Raw genomic sequence first — 21,607 nt, 5'->3', positions numbered from 1 at the left:
GCACCCAAGGGGGCTCTGCTGGGGCCCCCAAAGAGACTTTCCGACATGGTTTTCTTGTCGGACAAACCAGCATGGAAACCATGTCGGAAACCGTCATTATAATCTTAAGGCCGGAATTGAAACTGACTATGAGACCTGACAGCGTAATCGGCCCCCATGTGCCCTTGCATCCAAATTGCGATGTTAGGACGGCCGACCGGAGGTTGGGCGCTATTCCGCAACGGTCCCCATGACATTGTAAAAAGATGCTGAGTATTAAAACATGACTCATGTAGGGACCCACAATCACCGCTGTAGGGAATAGATGTCCCTTTCTGACAGCCCTTTCATGATTTACATGGGCGGAGATTAATTTGATAATACCATCCATCACCTTGTTGTTTTTGCATCCGGTCCAACAGTAAGTGATGGACAGGTTACAACCCTGCAAGGTAAACAATATATATTGCAGAGACAGCAAAAGTGCTGTTGGCACGGGACACCTAAAAGTGTGGAGGGGTTGACTCATTAAGACATTAGGACGATTTTATACTCCAAAAAGCCATAATCTTTCGGGACCATTTTTCAAATATTTGTGTGTGGGAAAGTTACGCAATTTGCAGCGATCCACAATATTCCTACCGCTCAGTTGTACCATGTGTGAATGTTTAACAGAATGCTGCATTATATTTATGACTTTTAATTTAATGATTTTTATAGTTTTACATTGTACTAAATTGACACTAGGACACAAGAATGCATTCCATAGGTATCAGATTATATTTAAAAAGTCAGTTTGATATCGAGTTTTTGGGGTTAATGAGATTAAAACTTTGGGCCTGATTATGATGGCGGTGGGACCGTCAGCCCGTCTGTGGCAGTCCCACCGCCATGCAGTCCCCTAGATCCGACCGCCGTATTAGAATGCAAGCAGTCGGATGTCGGCTGGCGTGGGAAAGAACACTGTGTCCGACACGATCAAGGATCTTTTCAGTGCGGCGGTAGGATTAGGCTGTCTCTTTCCGCTGGCCCGTTCATGATGGTTAACCCGCCATGAAAAGGAGGCGGACAGTGACTTTGGGGGCCCCTTCCCCATAGCCCTCCGCTGTAGGCCCGGGGGGGCACCTCGGGTTCCCTCCTAAACATCCTTGCACCATGTGGCAAGCACCACATGGTGCCTGCCGCATAATGTAGGGATGTTTGGAATGTGTATATTGTGTGCTGCAGCGCACAGCACATGCCGCAATGCAAAGTATACACATTGCGACAGCCATGAAGGCAGTCACATCATAATCAGGCCCAAAGTTTCCAGATTACAAAGTAAACGACTCTTACTCTTAAAATACAACAGCTTGAAGCTGTACATAGCGCTTCACGCTACACTTATAAAGCGCTTTAGAAAAAAAAATTCTATTGCTCAAAATATTGGTACTCAGTTTATCAGCCTTTGAAAAATGGAATGCTGATTATACTTTGCTGGATTCATCTTTATCACTCTTGAAATGTATTTTAATATATGTGTCATATATATATATATATATATATATATATATCTATACTACTATAATAAAGGAAGAACTTTGAGGCTTTGAGGCGGGTAAACTCGGGAACCACAGCACCAATACACACACCCAATACACCATTGTAATCGTCAGGGTGTGCAGATGGTTATAGGCTATATAAATGTAAAAAAAAAATGTTATTCAAAAAATGTACATTAAAAAAAAAGTAGTCCCTCCGAAGTAGCGCCGGCCGCGACGTGCGTGCTCACGTCAGGAGCGCGGCGACAGGCGGGAGGAACGTGACCAGCGGCGGTGAGGAGCGAGGAGCGGCGGACCGGTAAACTGAGGAGCGCGGGGGAGGAGCGGCGGCTGAGGTAAGGGGACCCACGGACAATGTCTGGGCAGGCGGGGGTCGGGGCAGGCGGGGGACGGGCCGGGCGGGGGCCCGGGCTTCTGGACAATGTCGGGGCGGGCGGGGGTCGGGGAAGCCTGTTTGCTCCCGGACAAGGTCGGGACGGGCTGCTAGTATATATATATATATAATTATGCTAATAATCGAACTAAACAACCTCCTTTTGACCAAATTTAAATACTTTAAACCCAAAGAATATGTGAAAACATTTTCCTTTCACATCTGCATATGTTATATTAAGAAACTAGATACAAACATATTGCTTAAAACAGTATTTGTGCGACTCTCCACGCATGCCATAACAGTTTTCGGTGAGGCACAGACAGAAACAGCTGCGGCGCTACAGGGGAACATAGACAGACGGGCAGCCACCAACACAGGCAGAATCTGTATGTATAATCTCCCCTCTGATCTAGGGGGTACACAAACCAACAGGGGAGCAGAAATATTTGGAACACCAGCAAAGCGAAAGACTGGGAATGACACCCACATCTCCCCCCCCCCCTTCCCGGGGCACAAGTCTGGGCTAAACGCGGGTGGACAGCGTCCACCCACTATTTTCACAGGGTGGACACCGTCCACTCCACCATGCCAAGAAGTTGGGCCCCACCGAAAAGGATGCTGAATTTATCCCGGTGTAATTTGCAAACACCGGGACACATTCAGCAGCGTCTGCACGTTGTTGTCTGGTTTTGATCAGCAACAACTTGCAGGCGGGATGGGGCGTTCTTTTTTCAGACTCCGGCTGGGCCCATAACATATGTCGAATCTGAGGGGGACATCAGGCCTCCTTTTGCTGGAGTCTCCTGGCTGGCACCAGTCAGGAGCCTCACACCTAGAAGCACATGCAGCAGAGGAGAAACAAAGGCTCTCACACCTTGTTAGCACTTCACGCATACTTGAGAGATGCAGCTTTTCACTTTGTTCAGTGTAGTATTGTTATAGTAAGTGAACACAGGGTTAATTTAGAACTATGTCTTTCCTATGTTCCAGAATGTATTCTCTGTGTTGTATTTAGAATGTAGAAGTCAATATGCTGCTTTGTGCTGACAAGGAAGGACGCTTTGTGGAGGTTGGAATAAAACTCACTGCATTTAATCTACAATCTACTGCTTCATCATTTGTGGTTTACTACACCTTTTTGGCGACGATCTAGGGGAGTTCCAACCTCTTTCTACCACCGTTTGGCCACCTACTCCTCTTTGGCAGATTGTGATTTCAGCAGACTGTATTATGAGAATAATAGCAGTGTGGGACAAGAAGGAAACTCAAGAAAAGCTGTTCCGGACTCTGGAAATTTACCCAAGTGAGTCTTTTGTGCTTTTCACCTAAAGCAACAGTACTTTCCTCGCAGCTCTCTCTAAACGGTTACACTCTGCTTACTTTTGAATGCGAGTTAACGTTGCTGCTCAATTGTGCGTTCTGCGCTTCCCTGCTTGTGCGCTGTCTTCCACATTGCAGAGTACAGTAAAGTACTTTTTAAATTTCTTCAATTTTACTTGTATGTCGAATTAAGTGAATTTTTTTTCTTATATTACTCACTTCCTTTTTACTGTACTTTTACATCATGATGGAAGGCAATAGCAACTACAGTTTCTGGCACCACAAATGTTATAGGTGCAGTGAATGTCAGTATTAACCTTAACACACCCAGAGAATTTTTAACAAATCCGGGTGAACCTATTGTTAAATGGCACGAATGGAAGGAATATTTCCTTAACTACATCGCAACTTTGGAAGACAGTGGCTGTATTATGTCTACAGAAAGGAAAACCCGCATTTTGTTGCATTGCCTTAGTCCTGAAGGTCTTAAGAGTGTGTCCTCAAATACAAAAACCGCAAAGAGGAGGTGATGTTGATGTTTTTAAAAGTGCCATTACTGATCTTGATTATTATTGTTCCCCAAGTAGTTTGCGTAGCAGTTTCTAGACGTTCATTTTACAAATGCAAACAAAACGCTAACGAGTCCATTGAAGACTATGTCTCCGTACTTAAAAATGTGGCAATCAAATGTAGGTTTGGAAGTCTACATGATGAAATGATCAGAGACCAAGTAGTTAAGTGCTCAAAAAATAAAAAATATCCAAGATAGACTATGGATAGAAGGAGAAGCAAGTCTTAAAGACCTTAAAATCTTAGTAAAAAAAGCAGAACTTTCGAAAAGATGTGCAAAGGCATCTTCTCCAAAGTCTGAACAAGCATCAGTCAAAAAAATTACTGAAGGAAAAAAAGAAAAGACTCATATCCATAAGAGTTTCAAAAGCCAACCTAGATTGAACATGAAGGGAGATGTGAATTATCAAGGGAATAATTCTGGTTTTGTATGTTATAGGTGTGGTAGCACTTCCCATATTGCTAGGTTTGATAGATGCCCAGCTAACTCATTCAAATGTGGTATTATAAGTCATTTCGCAAACGCGTGTAGGACAAATGTTCCAAAAAATGTCAAGTGGCCTGTGTTGCACAGGATGATTCTGACTTTTCAGAGAATGAAGCAGATGAGTGTTTGGGAGGTTCGTGTGTCAACTTCACAGAACCTAAAAGAAATGTGTGGAAAGCCACTTATTATGTACATGGTTCATTTAACTATCTGTATTCCTCTAATGGAATACCTGTTACATTCTGTTATCCTGTGTTCTGACCCTCCACAGCAGTTACTGTTGGCTTCTCTCTGTGCTAGCATCCCTGCCGTGGGCTCCCTTACTTTGTAGCTTCATATCTTGAATAAAGCCTTTACTGAACTACGGACGACAAGATTGAGTATTTCCTGCTCTAACCCAACACTACAAAATGTGGTGTTGAATTTAAGTGGTGATGGAAGCAACAAACTGTTATGCATGTTTTTTTTTTGGTGGCATAACACTGCAGGTAGAGGCTGACTCAGGATCTCCATTCACTATTATTGCACGTACCATTTGGGAAGAAGAATTCATTAATCTCATTTGTCCTCATTTAGAACCTACCGATGTCAATCCGGAAAGTTTTACAGGAGAAAAGATAGACATGCTAGGATCTAGAACACTTATTTTTTAGTTCAAAGGCAGGAGAGCTTCAGGTAAACTATATGTAGCTACTGGCAGTCCGTCTGTCTTGGGATGGAAGGGTCGACGCTCACTTAACATTATCCTTGATTCAAATGGTCCTGAGCAAGTTTTGGTTACGTGTGAAGCAGAAGAAACAAAAAAATAGGTCTTGAAGGGTTTACCCATAAGATTTGTCTTAAATACAATGCTGTTCCTAAAATTCATAAAGTATGTCATGTACCATTGATAGTCAGACAAGAAGTTAAGGAAGAGTTGAAGAAACAACAGGATGCCAATATTATAGAACCCATTGAACCTTCAGAAAAGGTTTCACCCGTAGTTATAGCTAGACGTGCCAATGGCCGGCTATGTATTGATTTGATGTATTTAAACGATAACATTATTGTGGATCAATTTCCTCTTCCTAGAATCAACAAAATGCTATCATTAACTAAGAATGCTAAATGGTTTTCCAAAAATTGATTGATCCTCTGCATATCACCAGATTTATCTTCATCCTTCTAGTAGAGAACTTACTGCTATTTGTACACCTTTTGGATGTTTTCAGTTTCGCTGCATGCCCTTTGGTCTGGTATCCGCAGCAGCGGTGTTCCAAAGAGTGATGTCAGAACTATTTGGTGATATGCAGGGTGTCGTTTTCTTTCAAGACAACATTCTTGTTATGGGTTCCAGCAAATAAATTCATGATGAGAGACTTAAAAATTATATGCATACTTTACAAAGTTAGGGCGTTACTGCAGAAATATCCAGATGTACGTTTGCTGAAAAATAGGTTACTTATTTGGGTCACGTAATCAGCGATACAGGCATTAGACCTAAGACCAACTTAATCAAAGTTATCATTGACGCACCCGCGCCTAAATCCAAAGATGCTTTAAGATCTTTTTTAGGTCTAGCAGAATTTTATGCTAAATTTGTTAAAAATGTCTCTGAAAAAACGTATAATATGAGATCTTCACTAAAAAACAAAGTAAAATTTAATTGGGATGATTCTTGTCAGCTGTCGTTTTCAGGAGAACAAGAAATCCATAAGTCAAGCACCTAATTTGCAAGATTTCGACCGTTTGGCTAATACCATTGTCACTACTGACGCTAGCAGTAAGGGACTGGGAAGTGTACTTACACAACTTGATGACAAAAACAAATAAGTTGGGATTGCATTTGCTTCCACTCCCTTACTCCTACAGAAGACAGGTATTTGTTGTGTCTGTGTCTCGAGCCCTGTTCATCATACGTCTAGACTCGAGCACAGCTGTTCATTATACTTCTGGGCTCGAGCTCTGCTGGGTTCTTGTGCTCGTGCGTACTGCCATTATGTTATGGTTTGAACTGGGGTGGCGTCGGAGTTGGTGCGGGCGGTCAGTGCTGGTTGGCGGCTGTGTCCGCATCACGTCCATGAATTGGGGTTATGCTCACTATAAAAGCGGTTCTACAAGATTACTGCCTTTGTGTACTCAACATAACAGCATTCAGTTATCGAATGAGAAACCTTGGCATGTGTGTGGGCACTCGAACATTTCAGGAAATTTTTGTGGGGCAGAAAATGTACACTACGTAGTGATCAAAAACCACTTACCAAACTTTTGACTATCAAAGGTTTGATCAATGCCACAGCAAGAATCACAAGACTTTCTAGGAGATTGCAAGATTTCATGTATGATATTCAGTATGTTCCAGCTGCTAAAAATATTACTGCTGATTTTCTTAGCAGAATAGCTTTACCTTTGACTGAAATTGACAACAATCCTTGGAACGAATATTCAGTTGCAAGTGTGTCTACTATTGGGGTACAGGACAATTTTAGTGAAGAATGGTCAGTTGCTGAAAGTGATGATGAAATTCTATGTGAGGTAAAGGAATTTATTACCAATGGATGGGTTGGTATAGATAAAAAATGTGTCAAGGATGAACTTATAGGATTTTGAGAAGTTCGTAATGAACTAAGTGTCTGCAATTCCTTGATTCTTTGTGGAGACAAAGTAATCCCTCATACAAACCTACGTGAAAAGATTATCAACTTATGCCATGAAGGCCATTCAGGCGTCACACGCACCAAACAACTGTATTGGTGGCCAAAAGTAGACACGGAAACTGAAAGATTTGTCAGATCATGCATCAAGTGCGAAACATCTGACAAGTCTCTAAAAACTCTTAATCCACCATTGAGTTAATTAAGTTGTCCCAAGTTACCATGGGAGGTAATTGCATTAGACATCATGGGACCCATTACATGGCAGGATGGTTCTTGCAAATACATCTTGGTTCTTGTTGACATATTTTCAAGGTGGTTGGAATTAAGTATTGTGCAATGTGTAAACACTAAAACAGTCATTTCATGTCTTGATAACATATTTTTAAGCGAAAGGGTTTCCTGCTGTGATCCTTTCAGATAATGGTGTCCAGTTCAAGTCAAGTGAAATGAAAAACTATCTCATGGCGTCTGGAATTCAACAACGATTCACCGCCTTATATCATCCTTGTGGTAATGGTATAGTTGAAAGGGTGAACCGCAGTATCAAAGGTAATATGCAACTGGCCAGTAAGAGTGATATTTCTCGGGGTAATGAGTTAAATAAAATTATTTGGGGCAATAGGAGTACTACCCATAGTCCAGTTAGTGTAAGCCCATTTTCGTTAATCAGAGGTAGAATTCCTCATTCTAAAGTTAATCTTGGCTGGATGAAAAGAAGCTAAATGATTGAATGTGACATTAAAGAAGTAAAAAGATGCATAACAGAGTTTCAAAAGAAAAATAAAGCGTATTATGATAAAAAACATGGCACTAAAGAAACCACGCTTTGTACTGGACAGTGGGTCCGTGTCAAAAGTCTTTACTATGTTCCAGAATGTATTCTGTCTTGTATTTAGAATGTAGAAGTCAGTATGCTGCTTTGTGCTGACAAAAGAAGGACGCTTTGTGGAAGTTGGAATAAACCTCACTGCATTTAATATTACAATCTACTACTTCATCATTTGGAGGTTACTACATTCAGACTCTGTTTAGGTCGTTATGCATGCGCTGTATGAATGTCAGATGTGTTGGTTTTCTCCAGTATTTACACAAAATAAATAGCATTTATATAGTACTTACTACCCCTAAGGAGGAGTTGTAATAATTTAAATATCACTATTTTTTCTTGTAAAGCATTATGGATGGAGGAAGTTTAAGCTGACAAGAGGCAACGTTGTGTTATGTGTAGCTTACAAAAGTGTGAATGTCCTGCCTATATCAGGCAGGTTTCCCTGTATACTCGAATTGAGCTCCAATGTACTTTCAATAAACGCGTGAAACATTTATGCGAGGGCTTAAGATCTGATGTCACTTCTTATGATGCCACTTTCTGCGATGTCACGCGCTGTGATGTCACTTGAATACCGATTAACTAGATTAGTCTCCCCACTTATGATTTTAGGACTTGTGGCTTGGTAACAGAGGCCCATAAGACTCGGGAAAGGCCCCTCAGCCCCCCACTGGGCTACGGTCTACACCTCAACAGCACAGAAATAGCCCAAATTGACCAGCACTAAGGCCAAAAAAGCGGCCCACAGCTGCCGGCCCATTGCCCTCTTTACCAATCCGACCCTGGCATACTCTTGTAAACGTATTACACCACCCGCAATAGAAACGTGGATAACAAGACACCTGAGCGTTTAACGTTGACTTGTGTATTCGTGACACACATAAACGTTAAATAAACTAAAACTAAACCATGAAATAACGAGACACAAGATCCTATACAGCACTACCGTGATGGTATTCCCTGACTGCTGACAGTCTACACATATTAAAGGGCAAGCTCGATGATTTCTTCCGGGGCGACAAGGAAAGGTCTCTTCCGGGGCGGCGGGGTGGGGAGGACTGGTCGCTTCCTGGTTGGCTGTTCCAGGCACGTCAATGACGATCTTATTTTCTCTCCTATCACACGCTTGGTGAGGCGGGATATTGAGTCATGTTTAGGTACTACCGACACTCCCATCCTACGCTGTCAGTTGTCAAACGTTAGCTCGGTGGTGGATTTCTTCTGCCTTCGGATTTTTGATGGTATTTGGAAACGGAAGTAAGGTACAGAAATCGCATTTCTAAAGACAGTTCATCGCCAGACAGGAAGTAAGTCCCCCGATGGGTGGGTTGGTAGAAGGTCGGGAAATCCCCGTACTTTGAGAGTGTTAACATTTTTGCTTTTAATGCAAGGCGAGGTATGGTGGTCCCTAAAACGCTGCTAATTACTACTTTACCTTTCATTGGAAATGAGGACCGTTGCATGTCTTTCATTTAGCCGAATGGAAGAATCCAAACTGTTCTTCTCTGTGTCTTCTAGTTTAGCTTACACTTCGCTAGTGTTTGGACATTGGTCGCTCTTTCCACGCAAAAAAATAAGAACCATGTGTTTGTTGTAATATAGAACCCGTGAAAATGTCAGCATGTATAGGTAGGACGTTTTTTACATACACCGTGTGCGCTTAAATTCCAAATCAGTATTTAAGACTGTAACGGTGTTTGCGTATTCGTATTCATTTCATTGCTTCTCCGGAAACTGCTTTTCACTGCAAAGTTATTTACATGCACCGCGAAAGCTACTGAATGAAATGCTTGCACTTTTCTGTCAAGTGGACCAAGGAAATGCTATTTAAATGCTCAGTGAGGGGAATGAATGTTTGATATAGATTTCTATGCGAAGCCAGGGAAGAAATGCTCTTATCGTGTCGAACATGTTACTAATAATGGGTGTGTTTCCTCGCCGATTTAATATCTGCTCTACTATGTTAATTTTCGGAAGAAGCTCCCCCCCCCCCCCTTGCACCCCTCTCCAAGGTGTTAACTGTGCCTATACAAGTAGATTAGTCATAATATTGAAACTGTAGGTGCTTTAATTCTGTTGTCGTTTTCTTTTTTTAAAAAAAATATTTTATTATTTTCACCTGGTATAAAGTTACAATAACATTCAAATATTATTTCAGATTAAACAAGTTCGTCATATACATACATGATCTGCTCTCATCTTATAAAATATCATTACGGTACATAAATCAAGACTTAATGTCAATTCAATTCTAATTTCCCCCATATTTTCTCATATTTCTGCAACGATTTGACACCTCTAAGTTCTGCCAACATACATTCCATGGTGCTGATTTCATTAACCAAATACCACCATTCCAAGGCGTTAGGTGAGTTAGGGCTGACCCAAGCTCTAGCTAGAGTTAATTTAGCACAGGATAATAGGATAGATAATAATACAGGATGTGGTTGATTTGTGGTGTGTAAACCTAATATTACCATAGGGACTGTTATTGGTGTGCTGGTAACATTTTTTATAGCTAAGATTTTTCCCACTTCTTCCCAGGACTTCCCAAGTTTTGGACATGTGAACAGCATATGTATTAGATCTGCTGCATATTCGTCACATTTTGGACACTTGATTTTTTCTCCCAGATTATTATTTGGGGCCCATTTAGAGATCTTTTCTGGTGTGTAGTATAGCATATATATGGTTCTATATTGCTGTAGACGTAGACTAGAGGATCTTACATAGTGATGAATGTTAGTGTACGAATTGGTTATTTGTTTTCCTGTTATATTGATTCCCAATTTTACATTCCATTTATTAGCTATTATTTCGTTATCATTCGTTCTTAAATCTATCAATATCTTGTATGCCAAACTGATTATTGATTTCTCCTTTTTTGAGTTTAGGATATCCCAGATACCCCCGCTCGATAAGACTTTAATTCTGTTCTTCCGCACTAGAAAATCGTATATTTGCCTATATTTAAACTCATGTGTGTCGAGTAATCCATATATTTGTTTTAAGGTGCGGAAATCCATTATGCCTTGAGAGGTATATAAGTCCCCTAGTGTCTCGATTCCTTTCGATTGCCATCTTCGGGATTCCCCGTCACTAAATATGTTAGGTAGTCCAGGATTGTCCCATAGGGTTAGTTGGGTGTGATATATGTTGCTTTTACAGTAGGTTAGTATATCTTTCCATCTCTTTACTAGATCCTGTGCAGTCTTAAATTTAACCCTTTTGTAGAAGTTCGGGTCTGTAATACGAAGTAAGAACTGTTTGGAATCTCCTTTTAAAAGTAAATGTTGATAGAAAAGCAGATTCTCTGAATCTAATAGGGATCTAATACTCCTTATAAATGAGGCCCAAAAGTAAAGTTTTAAATCAGGAAAGTTGAGACCGCCTGATCCTATTTGATTTTTTAACATCTTTAGCGATCTCCTAGCTCTCTTATAACCCCAGATGAAGTTACAGAAAACGCTGTCTAATTGTTTGAAAAAAAGCCTATTTTGTGCCAGAGGAATTGATCTGAATAGATATAAGTATTTGGGTATGATTTTCATTTTTATTAGATTTATTCTGCCGATTAAGTTTAGTGGAAGTCGGTGCCATTTTTTAAGATTCGAGGTGGTGGTTTTCATTAGTTTATTATAATTGATCTTGTTTATCTCTTTGATATTTGAGGTGATTTGTACTCCTAAATATGTCGCAGTCTTACAAATTTCAGGCATTATTTGGGGGGGAACAAAGTTAGCTATTATTTGAGTTTTGTGAGTGTTTAATTTGTAACCAGATACATTGCCGAATTTGGATGCTTCTAGATTAATTATTTTCAGAGAATCGATAACCTCAGTAGAATATATGGCTATGTCGTCCGCGTATGCGGTTATTTTTAAGCTCTGCCTATTGGTTTTGAAGGGTATTATTTCTGGTTGATTATCCAATGCCTTTAAAAACGGTTCTAATGATAAGGCAAATAATAAAGGAGATAAGGGGATCCCTTGACGTGTGCCTCTACGGATTGTGAAGTGATTTGACGTGAGGCCGCAATAACTAATATATGCGGATGAATTATCATAAAGTGCCTGGATCCCATTTAAAAAGTTTCCGCCGAACCCCCATATATCCCATTGTATGCCATAAATAATCCCACCCCAACCGATCAAATGCTTTTTCAGCATCAAGCATTATCATTGCTAAGGGAGTGGACTCTACTTCTGCTATGTCAAAAGCTGTTATTGCCGTGTTTACGTGAGCTGATGTGTCCCTCCCCATCACAAATCCGTGTTGTTGTGTACTTACTATTTTAGGCAATAGCGGTGCTAGTCTTCTTGCTAAGCATTTTGCGAATATCTTAGCGTCGGCTTTGATTAAGGATATAGGTCTGTATGAGCCCATCTCCTCTTTGGGTTTACCTTTTTTGTGAAAAAATTTTTTTTTCGCCTTATTCCAAGAGCGCGTAGCGGACCCTGTTCTGCTTATATGGTTGATTACTTCTAAGAGGAGGGGTGTTAACTCTTCCATACATGATTTATACAGTTCCAGAGGAATAGTGTCTTCCCCAGCAGCTTTACCTGATGGTAATGATTTTATAGCTTCTCTTAGTTCTTCTCTAGTTATTTCTAAAGCCAAGTTTTCTGCTTCATAGGTTGTTATTGTATTCGTTAAGTTCTCTTTTAAGTAGTTATCAATTGAATCGCCATTGGGAGTGTTTTCCGGAGTATATAAAATTTTGTAATATTTGGCAAACTGTTGTATTATATTGTCTGTCTGATTGTATCTCTTATTGTCAACTCCTATAATTTGTGAAATCGTGGATTCTGCTCTATCCTCTGCTACCTTAAATGCTAAAATGTTGCCAATTTTGTCACCCCCTTCATATTGTGCGAATTTGTGTGCGGGGTGGACGGGTGGAGAAATGGCTGGGGAAAAAGGGGGGAAGAAAAAAATATTTTCAACCTGGTAGAAAGACTTAAGAAGAGATTTAAGTTTGTAAAGTACTTTTTTTCATATGTGAGAGAATGTCAAACTATGCTGTTAATAGGCACTATTGTTTATTCTTATTACTTTAAAGATGCAAAGTATTAGATGTTTAGCATGGAACGTCTCAGGGCTAAACAATAAGCGCAAAAGACACTTAGTCGCTGAAGAATTAAATTTATACAACCCCCAGCTAGTATTTCTGTCAGAAACCCAAATCATAGATTGTGATAAGAAGCTGCTGAACCAATTGGGCTTCGAGATGATAACATATTCAGCAGCTGCCTCACATGTCAGAGGGGTGGCCATATTAAAAGATAAAAGATTTAAGGTAGAGATAATTAAGACGCAATCTGACAAACGGGGGAGGTGGGCAATCACTCGATTATGCCATAACAATATGAAGCTTGTGGTTTGTGTTGTATATGGACCAAACAGAGAAGATCCAAGAATATATGAAGAATTAAATATAGCTTTATTAGACTGGGAAGGAGAAATTATAATAATGGGTGATTTTAATTGTATCAAGAATTGTCAGACGGACACAACACGCCCTGGTAACCTTATCCGAATGCCCAGAACCAGAACATCTATCTTAAATCTGTGTAAGCTACATAATGTTAGAGATGTTTGGAGGTCATTATATTCTAATGCCCCAGGATATACATACTACTCTGCTCCTCACAAGCTATGTTCACGTATAGATATGGCTCTAATATCAGACTCTTTGATGAGCTCTATCACAACAATGGTCATATACTCACGCATCACATCTGACCACAACCCTATTATGGTGGAACTAACTACCTTTCAAAAACACAATCCTCCTAGAGCCTTTAGGTTTCCAAGGAATTTAATATCGAATTCGATTTTCACTTCACAACTGAAACAACATATTATAGAATTTCTGATTTGTAATAGAAATACTGCTTCCTGTCTAACAGTCTGGGACACATGTAAAGCTAGTATTAGAGGGTTCGTACAGACGTAGGTCCTAAAACAAAATCAAGAAAGAGGTAAATATAACTTAACCCTGACATCGGATATTGTTGTAGAAGAGACGAAACTAGTGGAGGCTTTAAGAGGAAATCTTCCAACTTTGGCTATCAATACCAATCTTAGCCGGTTAAAATGTAAGACCAAAGAAACTTTGATAAAGAAAAGAAGTGCACAGATTCATAAATATAAATTCTGTTGTCGTTTTCAATACTACTAATAATTGCTGTTTCAGGTATTTTGCTCAAAATGATATAAATATTGGAACGAGGCACCAGCGGGCACCCGCCCACTATTTTCACAGTGGACGGGGCCCCGTCCTTTCCAGCGCAAGAAGTTGGCCCACAGTGGAAAATGGGAATTTTTCCTTATGTATTCAAATAAAAAAAACTTTATTAGGTTTAGGTTACAAACCTTAAAAGTTACACATCATAGTACATCAAAAGTGACAGTGCATTGTTAAAGCAATAACCATAGCAGCATTCAATAAATGAGTAATTAAAAGAGACCTAAAAAGAGTTCATTACAGATCCATGTACTTCCTAGATTTAACAGTTGCTTTTAAAAATTCCACAATAAAAAATAAACAATCCTTCCTCAATAACTGTAAATACATCAGTGCGGGTCTAACCTGCCCAAAATTAAGTCTTTTTAAAAGAGGAACCAGATAGCGTTTACGAGGGAATTCATACAATAGACATAAAAAGATAAAATGCAGCATATCCTGCGGAGACTTTCCGTCGCAGCCGCAGGGAGCTGCCACTTTGTTATAAGTAAGACATTTAGGTCTGGCAAGCAGGTAATGGAAAAGGTTCATGCGAAACCTAGTAAGTAAAAATGAAAAAAATTCTCAGGTGTAGATAATGAGCCCATAAGATATGGCTCTGCTCTTGAAGTTGTTTTCAGCATAATATATGAACGCACACTAGGTTTCGGTACCTCCTTTAATTTATAAAGTTTTTTTATTGCGCAAACTTGACCCAATAGGGCAGAAGAGCGCTTTACATTTAGGATCATTGCGTTACAAGATACATCAGATATAAGAGCATAGAAAGGTATAGTACACATAAACAATGTTTCAATAATTCGTAGGAGGGAGGGGAGAAAGGAGTAAAAGCGGGGAGACGAGGAGGAACAATGCTCAATGTCCGGCTGGGTAAGTGAAGGTCAAGGGGGAAAACCAGGGCCAGACTCCTTATTAGCTGTCAAGCAGCTCCACTGGTCATCAGCCATGTTGCTCAGGTCTCAGCGTCATTTGAATTTGCGAAGGTTATATAGCGCTATCTAGACCCGGAGATATCAGAGCACATAACCAGCGGAACGTTGCATTAGAAGGTACATCAAAAGGATTATAAAGCGCTGGCTAGACCCGTAGGGTATCAGTGCACTATAGTAGAGGAACATTGCCTTACAAATTACATCAGTTACAATAGCGTAGTAAGGTACAGTAAACAAACAACGTGGTTGAGAGAATTTGTAGGAAAAGTGGGGAGGAAGGATCCGTAACCGGGAGATGAGGAAGAACTGTGTCCAATGTCCGGAGAGACAAATAGAGAGGGAAAGGGGAGAGGTGGAGTGAGAAGGGAGAGGACTGGGGGAAGATGGAAAATAGATAAAGGGAAAGTCAGCCCAGAGACCGAGTGGGTAGGTGACAGCCAGGGAGATAATCCAAGGCCAGTCTCCTCTATAGCTCTCTAGGAAGCTCCAACAGTCATCGGTCAGAAAAATGGAAAGAAAGGAGACAAGGAAAAGGCAGAACAGCAGAAATACGCAGGGGGGGGCAAGACAGGGAGAAGGGGAGAAACCGTGTCCGGCTGGGCCAGTGATGGTCAGGGGATAAACTGAGGCCGATCTCAATTAGCTGAACAGAGCAGCTCCACCGGGCGTTGGACAAAATGCTCGAACTCTGCTGTCCGGGTAGGGGTGAAGTGTACTCAAGGGAATGTCAGAATAGTGCAGGTGGGGGAAGCCATGGTCCGAGGAAATTCCAAACGTCCTCTTGAGGTCAGACACAGTCCTGGCAGGGTTTTGTAAGTAAAAGTAAAAGATTAGCAAGGGGCAAAGAGGTCACCACTGTCGGCCATGTTGGGGTCGGGCATCCTGGGACCCTTTTCCACACTGTGAGTGTGCCGAGAATGACAGAGGTTACCAGGGAAGGAAGGGACAGACTCCCAATAGTTCTTAAAAAGGACACTAGGTCTCACCGTTGCCCTCAACTGAGAGTGGAAGGGGGTTTGACGAGGAGGCATAGGGGCAGAGAAACGCATCTTCCTCTATTGGGTCGCAAGCCACCCCTCGGGATGAAAGCCTCCCAGGAACTGTTGAGCCAAGTGGGTAGTGTGCTCCTAGGGAGCCTGGCTTGTGAAATAGCTCACACTGTGGGCCCACTCTTCGGGTCAGGCGCCTGCAATGTGTCTGTGTCCTTAAGCCGAAGAAGTCGGCGCCCTAGCTTTGCTGGTCAGGATAGCTTTACTGAGGAGTGTGGCACAGCCCCAAGTGCTCCCTCATGCAGCATAATTGTTTGTGACCTCATAGTGGCCTCGGCGGTCTTCACTTGGGGGCTGGTGCACTGGCCGCCTGCACTTCACGGGTCCGTCAACGAGTCAGACCGGGGCCTCTGCCATCTTGATGCACCAGACTGCCGCCGCTGGAAACGCCACCATGCGTCTTTGGGAGTTTGTATGCGGTCAGAGCCCCACCATAAGCTCTTCAGGTAAACAGGTAGGAGCGGGTGTTATATGGTGGGCGCTATCGCCGGAGTGCTCCCAAGTGAAGCGAACATCGGGACGGTCGTGGGAGAATCCTGTGCGCCGGGCGCTCCTCACCTATTGTCGCACTAGACTCTTTCTTGGTATCGCCAGCTTAGCCACGATATCACCGGCGTTTCCAATCTGAGCCGGGGGGTGGGGGTGCAGGGCGAGAAGACCAACCTCCACCTCGCCCCACCGCCGTTCCTGCTTCACCGCTGCCGCCTCCACAGCTATCTGTGCACGCAGGGCTTCTCCTGCTGATGTACAATGGTATTCTGCTCACAGCCCGGTTCTCAGTCCACCGGCAGCAGAATTTCACTGTTTTTCAGGATGTCCTTCCCTGATGACGCAGGTATCACAGGGGATGGTTCGGTAGGTGGCAAAAAATGATGAATGTGCTGGATTTGGGGGGTTATTTACTCGGTCCATGGAGCTCTACTCTGTGTGGCCACCTTGGCTCCTGGCTCCTCCTCCGGGGGTCAGTTTCCTACCCTCGGCTGAATGGAGCTGGCCACAGGAGTTGTGCTGCTCTGATCTCGTGAGTGTGTGAGCTTCCCTGGCAATTTTCCTTTCTAATAAAAATGCAGTTTTAATTACCTCCCCGTCTCCCCTTTTGATACAGTCAGGGTTGACGAATAACTCCCCTCGCCCTAAGCTTGCAAGACTATTCTTAATGTAATTCAGCCACGGCACTGCGGCCGCATTGTCCAGAGTCATTCAGTCTTTTAGGATCAAATGAGTCAAGGGGAGATCTGGATTCAGCCACAGTTTTAACCAGCAGGTCAGGGGTCGTAGGGAAAGTATATCACTAACGTACTGGGCCCCCAACTCCTCATGAACAGTTAGATTAGATATACTACGTGGGACACAGTAAGAGTTTCAGGAAATCGTTCTCCGCAATTTGTAAGGAATCTCCCGCCTTGTGTCCCCAAATCTCGCTGCCATCGGATGCTATGGCCAAAGATTTAGACTGGTAAAGCACCGGTGGGCTTCTTTCCCAATTTGGAAGCATAATTAAAAATTGCTGCATTCACCCTCACAATGTCCCCTTTTTTTTCAATAGGAGGGGACTCCAATTAAGCTTATTATCAAAGAGTACCCCCTAAATAAGAGAACATGTTAATAAGGGGAATCTTTGAGTCTCCCACTTTAAATTGGAAATTCTTTTTGGGAGGAAGGCCCACTTGCATAACATAAGATTTAGTGTTGTTTATTGACAAATCCCTGTCTGACATGAATGCAGAAAAAGCAGTTAAAAGTGCTTGTAATCCCTTTTCCGTCCTGGATATAAGAGACAACATCGTCTGCATATAACAGGACGGGTATCCCTCGCCGACCTACTCTGTGGCAGTCCGCCCCAATGCCCTCAAAATGCTATCTAGTTCGTTAATATAAAGGTTAAACAAAAAGGGAGCCAACATACATCCTAGTCAAACACCCTTTTTAATATTAAAATCCCTTGTTACACTCGAGTCCTGGGAAAACCTGACGTTAGCTTTTGTGGACCTGTGTAGGTCCTCTAGGAAGTTTACAACACCATGTTCCACTCCCGTTGCCCTCATGGACTGCCAAAGCTTATTCCTGTTAACACAGTCAAAGGCTGAAGACAGATCCATGAAGGCAAGGTGAATGGTCCCCGGGCGAGCCACAGTGTACTAACTTAGTATCAGAAAGAGGTTAAGACACTGGGCGGTGGTAGATCGTCCCTGGCAGAACCCATACTGGACTTCCGACAGTATCTTATTATCCTCTGCCCAGGATGAAAGTCTCTGCAGAAGGACCCGCCCAACCACTTTTACCACAGTGTCTAGGAGCGAGATGGGTCTATAGCAATGGGGGCTGCTTTTATCACCTTTTTTGAAAACGGAAACTATGGTGAAGGTTGCTCACGACTCAGGGGAGCCGAACTGAGCGCAGCATTAAAAACAGACTCTAAGATCGGGGCCCAAAAGGAGGGGTCAGACTTAAAAAGATCTGGAGGGATCCCATCAGGGCCGGGAGCTTTACCAGCAGTCAGGCCGAAAATAACTTCCAGTATTTCACCCCGCTGAAATCTTATTACCGCTGCCTCAGAGACGGATTTTGTCTTGTCATTTAGCTCAGAGAGACAGTCAAACATTAGCTCATAATGGGATTCCATTCCTCTCTAGTTATATAACATTCAAGGCCGCCCCCCTCCTGATCAACAAGTGGTTTATTTATCACACTCAAAAACTTTGAGCTGTTTCTAAGAGTACTTGGATCTAGCAACTCCCCCAAGCTTAATCTTTCTTTCGTTTAACTAGGACCAATTTATATTCCCTGCGACACGCGGCAACATTAGCTTGGATTCTGGGTTTAATTGACAAGGCTTCCCTCGGCCTCCTTGCTGCTTTAGAGCAGTGGCAATCAAACCATCTAGGACCCGTACATGTTTGACTCTTAACTGGAACAGACAGCAGCCCCGTCGCCTTATCAGTAATAGCCTTAAAGGCTCCTATGACCTCTTTTGGCGAATGCCCATCCATTGTGCAAAGGGCTAATTCGCCTACACAGGCCGTTTTAATATTATTAAAAAGTATTTCTGGGATTACTTGCGACCATCTTAATCTGTGCATTCCATCAGTTGGTCGTAGTGATCCTAGTTTAGGGGCTTCCCCTTTTTTTTTCCACAATAGGACCTGTCAGGTGAAAAGATATAGGGTTGTGGTCACTAAATTCAGTCTCAGAAATTGAGGAGGACCCTATAAAGGATTGCAATGAGGATGATATTAAAACAAAATCAATAAAAGACCCATTCCTATGTCCTTTGAACGTAGGCACCATAAAAATAGTGCAGGGGTCCGTTACAGCCATGGTGGGTATCAGATCTATATCATTAACCAGGGCATTTAATCGCTCCACTTCAGCTTTGTGCTAAAAGTAAAAGCCATACATTCGAGGGCAGCCCAGCTCACGGATACAGGACTTTAGTGGGTTGCCGCAGGGATGTATATTAAAGTCACCGGCAACCATGAGGCTATGTAGGCTATGGCTCAAGTGGTGATTTATAAGTTCGCTCAGGGCAATTCTATTACTAGCCTTGGTCGGGGAAGAAATGGAGTTATAAAAATTACCAAGTCCCCAGCTAAGAGCCCCCTTGCGTGCCACTAGTGCTAAGATACCTGGGTGTGAGGTGCATGCAACCGCCACCGAGATGTAAATCACCAAACCCCCCCCCCCCCCCCCCCTCCCCCCTCTGGCCTCCTCCTCAACGAGGGTTTGGCTGGAACAAAAAAAGCCATATAGCCTTCCAGGAAGAGGTCACATTCTACCGACCAAGTTTCCTGTAGGTAAATTATCAGAAATTGCTTAACAAAGGCTATCCACCTGGGGTCCCGTAGCTTAGCTGCCGGGCCTGCTATGTTCCATGAGACAAAATTATTCGAGCTCCACCTTGGACACGCAGCCCTGACAACCCTTCTTGGGGTCGTGAGGCCTGCCCTCTCCTTATACTTACTGGATCCCGCAGTCAGTCACAATCCTCAATACCAGTCAGGGTTTCAAATCTGTTGTTTAATGGCACACTATACTCAATATCCCGCTGCCTATCCATAGATAACTGTGGTTTCAACAAGGGGGCAGGATAGTAGGTGGGTACAGATCTTAGCTGAAAATCCCCCTGATAGTGTTCCCCGTAGGCAGCTCTAGCCAAAACCCTGTCACTTTGAGGCCTATAAAAAAAAACGGGGGTAGTAATCTAATTACAGAACCCTTTATTGAAGGGAGACCAAAACCACTTGAGAAAATACGGCCTACGATATAGGGATTGTCAAAGTTGATAATAATACAGTCCCCAGTTCCAAGTTTAATGGAGCTCCCAATCCAGTTGACCCTACGAGCCATAATTATGTTATTGGATAGATTGGCTCCAGCTATGGTATTCTGAGAGAACCAATGTGTTATTTTGTTTAATAGCTGCCCATAATTTTCACTCTTTCCCGAGGGAAGGACAGGGACGTGCCCCAATATTACTACATATGGGCCAGATTCTGGTGGGAGAGCAATAGTTGGTAGACTTGATGATAAAGGAGACCCAACCTCTGGCCTCTTATCTTTCTGCGGCAGAGGTGGTCCAATTCTAGTATTAGTAAGCTGTCTTAGATCTGTATTGTCAATATTGGCCACCTGCGGTTACTTGAGCCTCTTATGTCCGATATCCCACCATTAGTTGTTAACAACATAATTTCGGCTTCCTCATCTCTGTCCCGCCCCCTCTACCTTCTAAACTGGGCTCTTGAATTTTGGGCACATGTGGGTTTGCTGTAACAATGTCCCGAGAAGATTTAGCCACCAGCAAGTCTAGATTAGATAACCTTGCTTCAACCCAAGCCCCCCCCCCCCCCGCCCCCCCCTATTTTTTGTAGGATAGGATCGTCAACATGGTTTCCATTCTTCCCCAATAATCTCCATCTAGAGATCCTACAGATAAAGCCCCTAGGTTGGTATGATTAGTTAGTTGGGTTTCTCTCTATGGCATCAACTGTGGCATGTATTTCTACCACGGGCACCCCCTGGCTACCGGATGCTGGTTGTACAGGTTGCCTAGATCTTCGAGTTTTCCTAGATACAACATTGACTTTCTTGGAACAGGTAGATTTTACTTTGGATTTCTGTACCCTTGAACGTAATTTATGTTTCAGTGGGCTAAGTTCCTGCTATTGGGTCAGTGAGGACACGGTTTCATTTAATTGGGAAGTATCAGCCTCCGGCGGTAAACTCTGCTGTTCTAGGGGAGGCGCAACAGGGTTGGGGACAGTCAAGACATCTGGGAAGGCAGGGGTGAGGGAAAGCCTGCTTTGAGAGATAAATGGCTCCAGAGATAACCTGCGCTCTGTTAATATAATTTCTTTGTTAAGGACAGATTCAGCCCTAGTTAAAAAAGCGTCTGGGGTTCCCACCACACCTGTCCCTGCAGTTGTTACTTTCTGTCTACTCATTTTAATCAATAAAAATGGGAAGAATAAAATACGCACAGACTATACCACACTATAAGAACATAAGTACACTCAAGTACTAATACAACAACGGCTGCCAAGAAATAGAATAGGGTAAATAAAAGACATCAGAACATGGGTCCGACAACAAAAATATAGTCCTAAAAGATTTATGCAAAAGCCAATTTACTATTCAACAA

The 21,607-nt window shown here is 42.5% G+C and overlaps 1 protein-coding gene across 2 annotated transcripts in view; it reads left to right on the top strand.

Moving 5' to 3' along the window:
• Positions 1 to 8,884: 8,884 nt before the first annotated feature.
• MICU1 (mitochondrial calcium uptake 1) overlaps positions 8,885 to 21,607 on the top strand; it is a 672,580-nt gene continuing 659,857 nt past the window's right edge. Inside the window, exon 1 of one of the 2 annotated variants that reach the window (XM_086922279.1) lies at positions 8,885 to 9,000. The gene's annotated coding sequence lies outside the window, so the exon portion shown is untranslated. Of the gene's footprint in view, positions 9,046 to 21,607 lie in introns of both variants that reach the window. The other variant, XM_086922278.1, reaches the window with a different exon arrangement.

Source organism: Lissotriton vulgaris, chromosome 5, assembly GCF_964263255.1.
Source record: "Lissotriton vulgaris chromosome 5, aLisVul1.2, whole genome shotgun sequence".
NCBI lineage: Eukaryota > Metazoa > Chordata > Amphibia > Caudata > Salamandridae > Lissotriton > Lissotriton vulgaris.
Note: the sequence above shows the minus strand (reverse complement) of the source record. Positions and strands in the feature narration are given on the sequence as shown.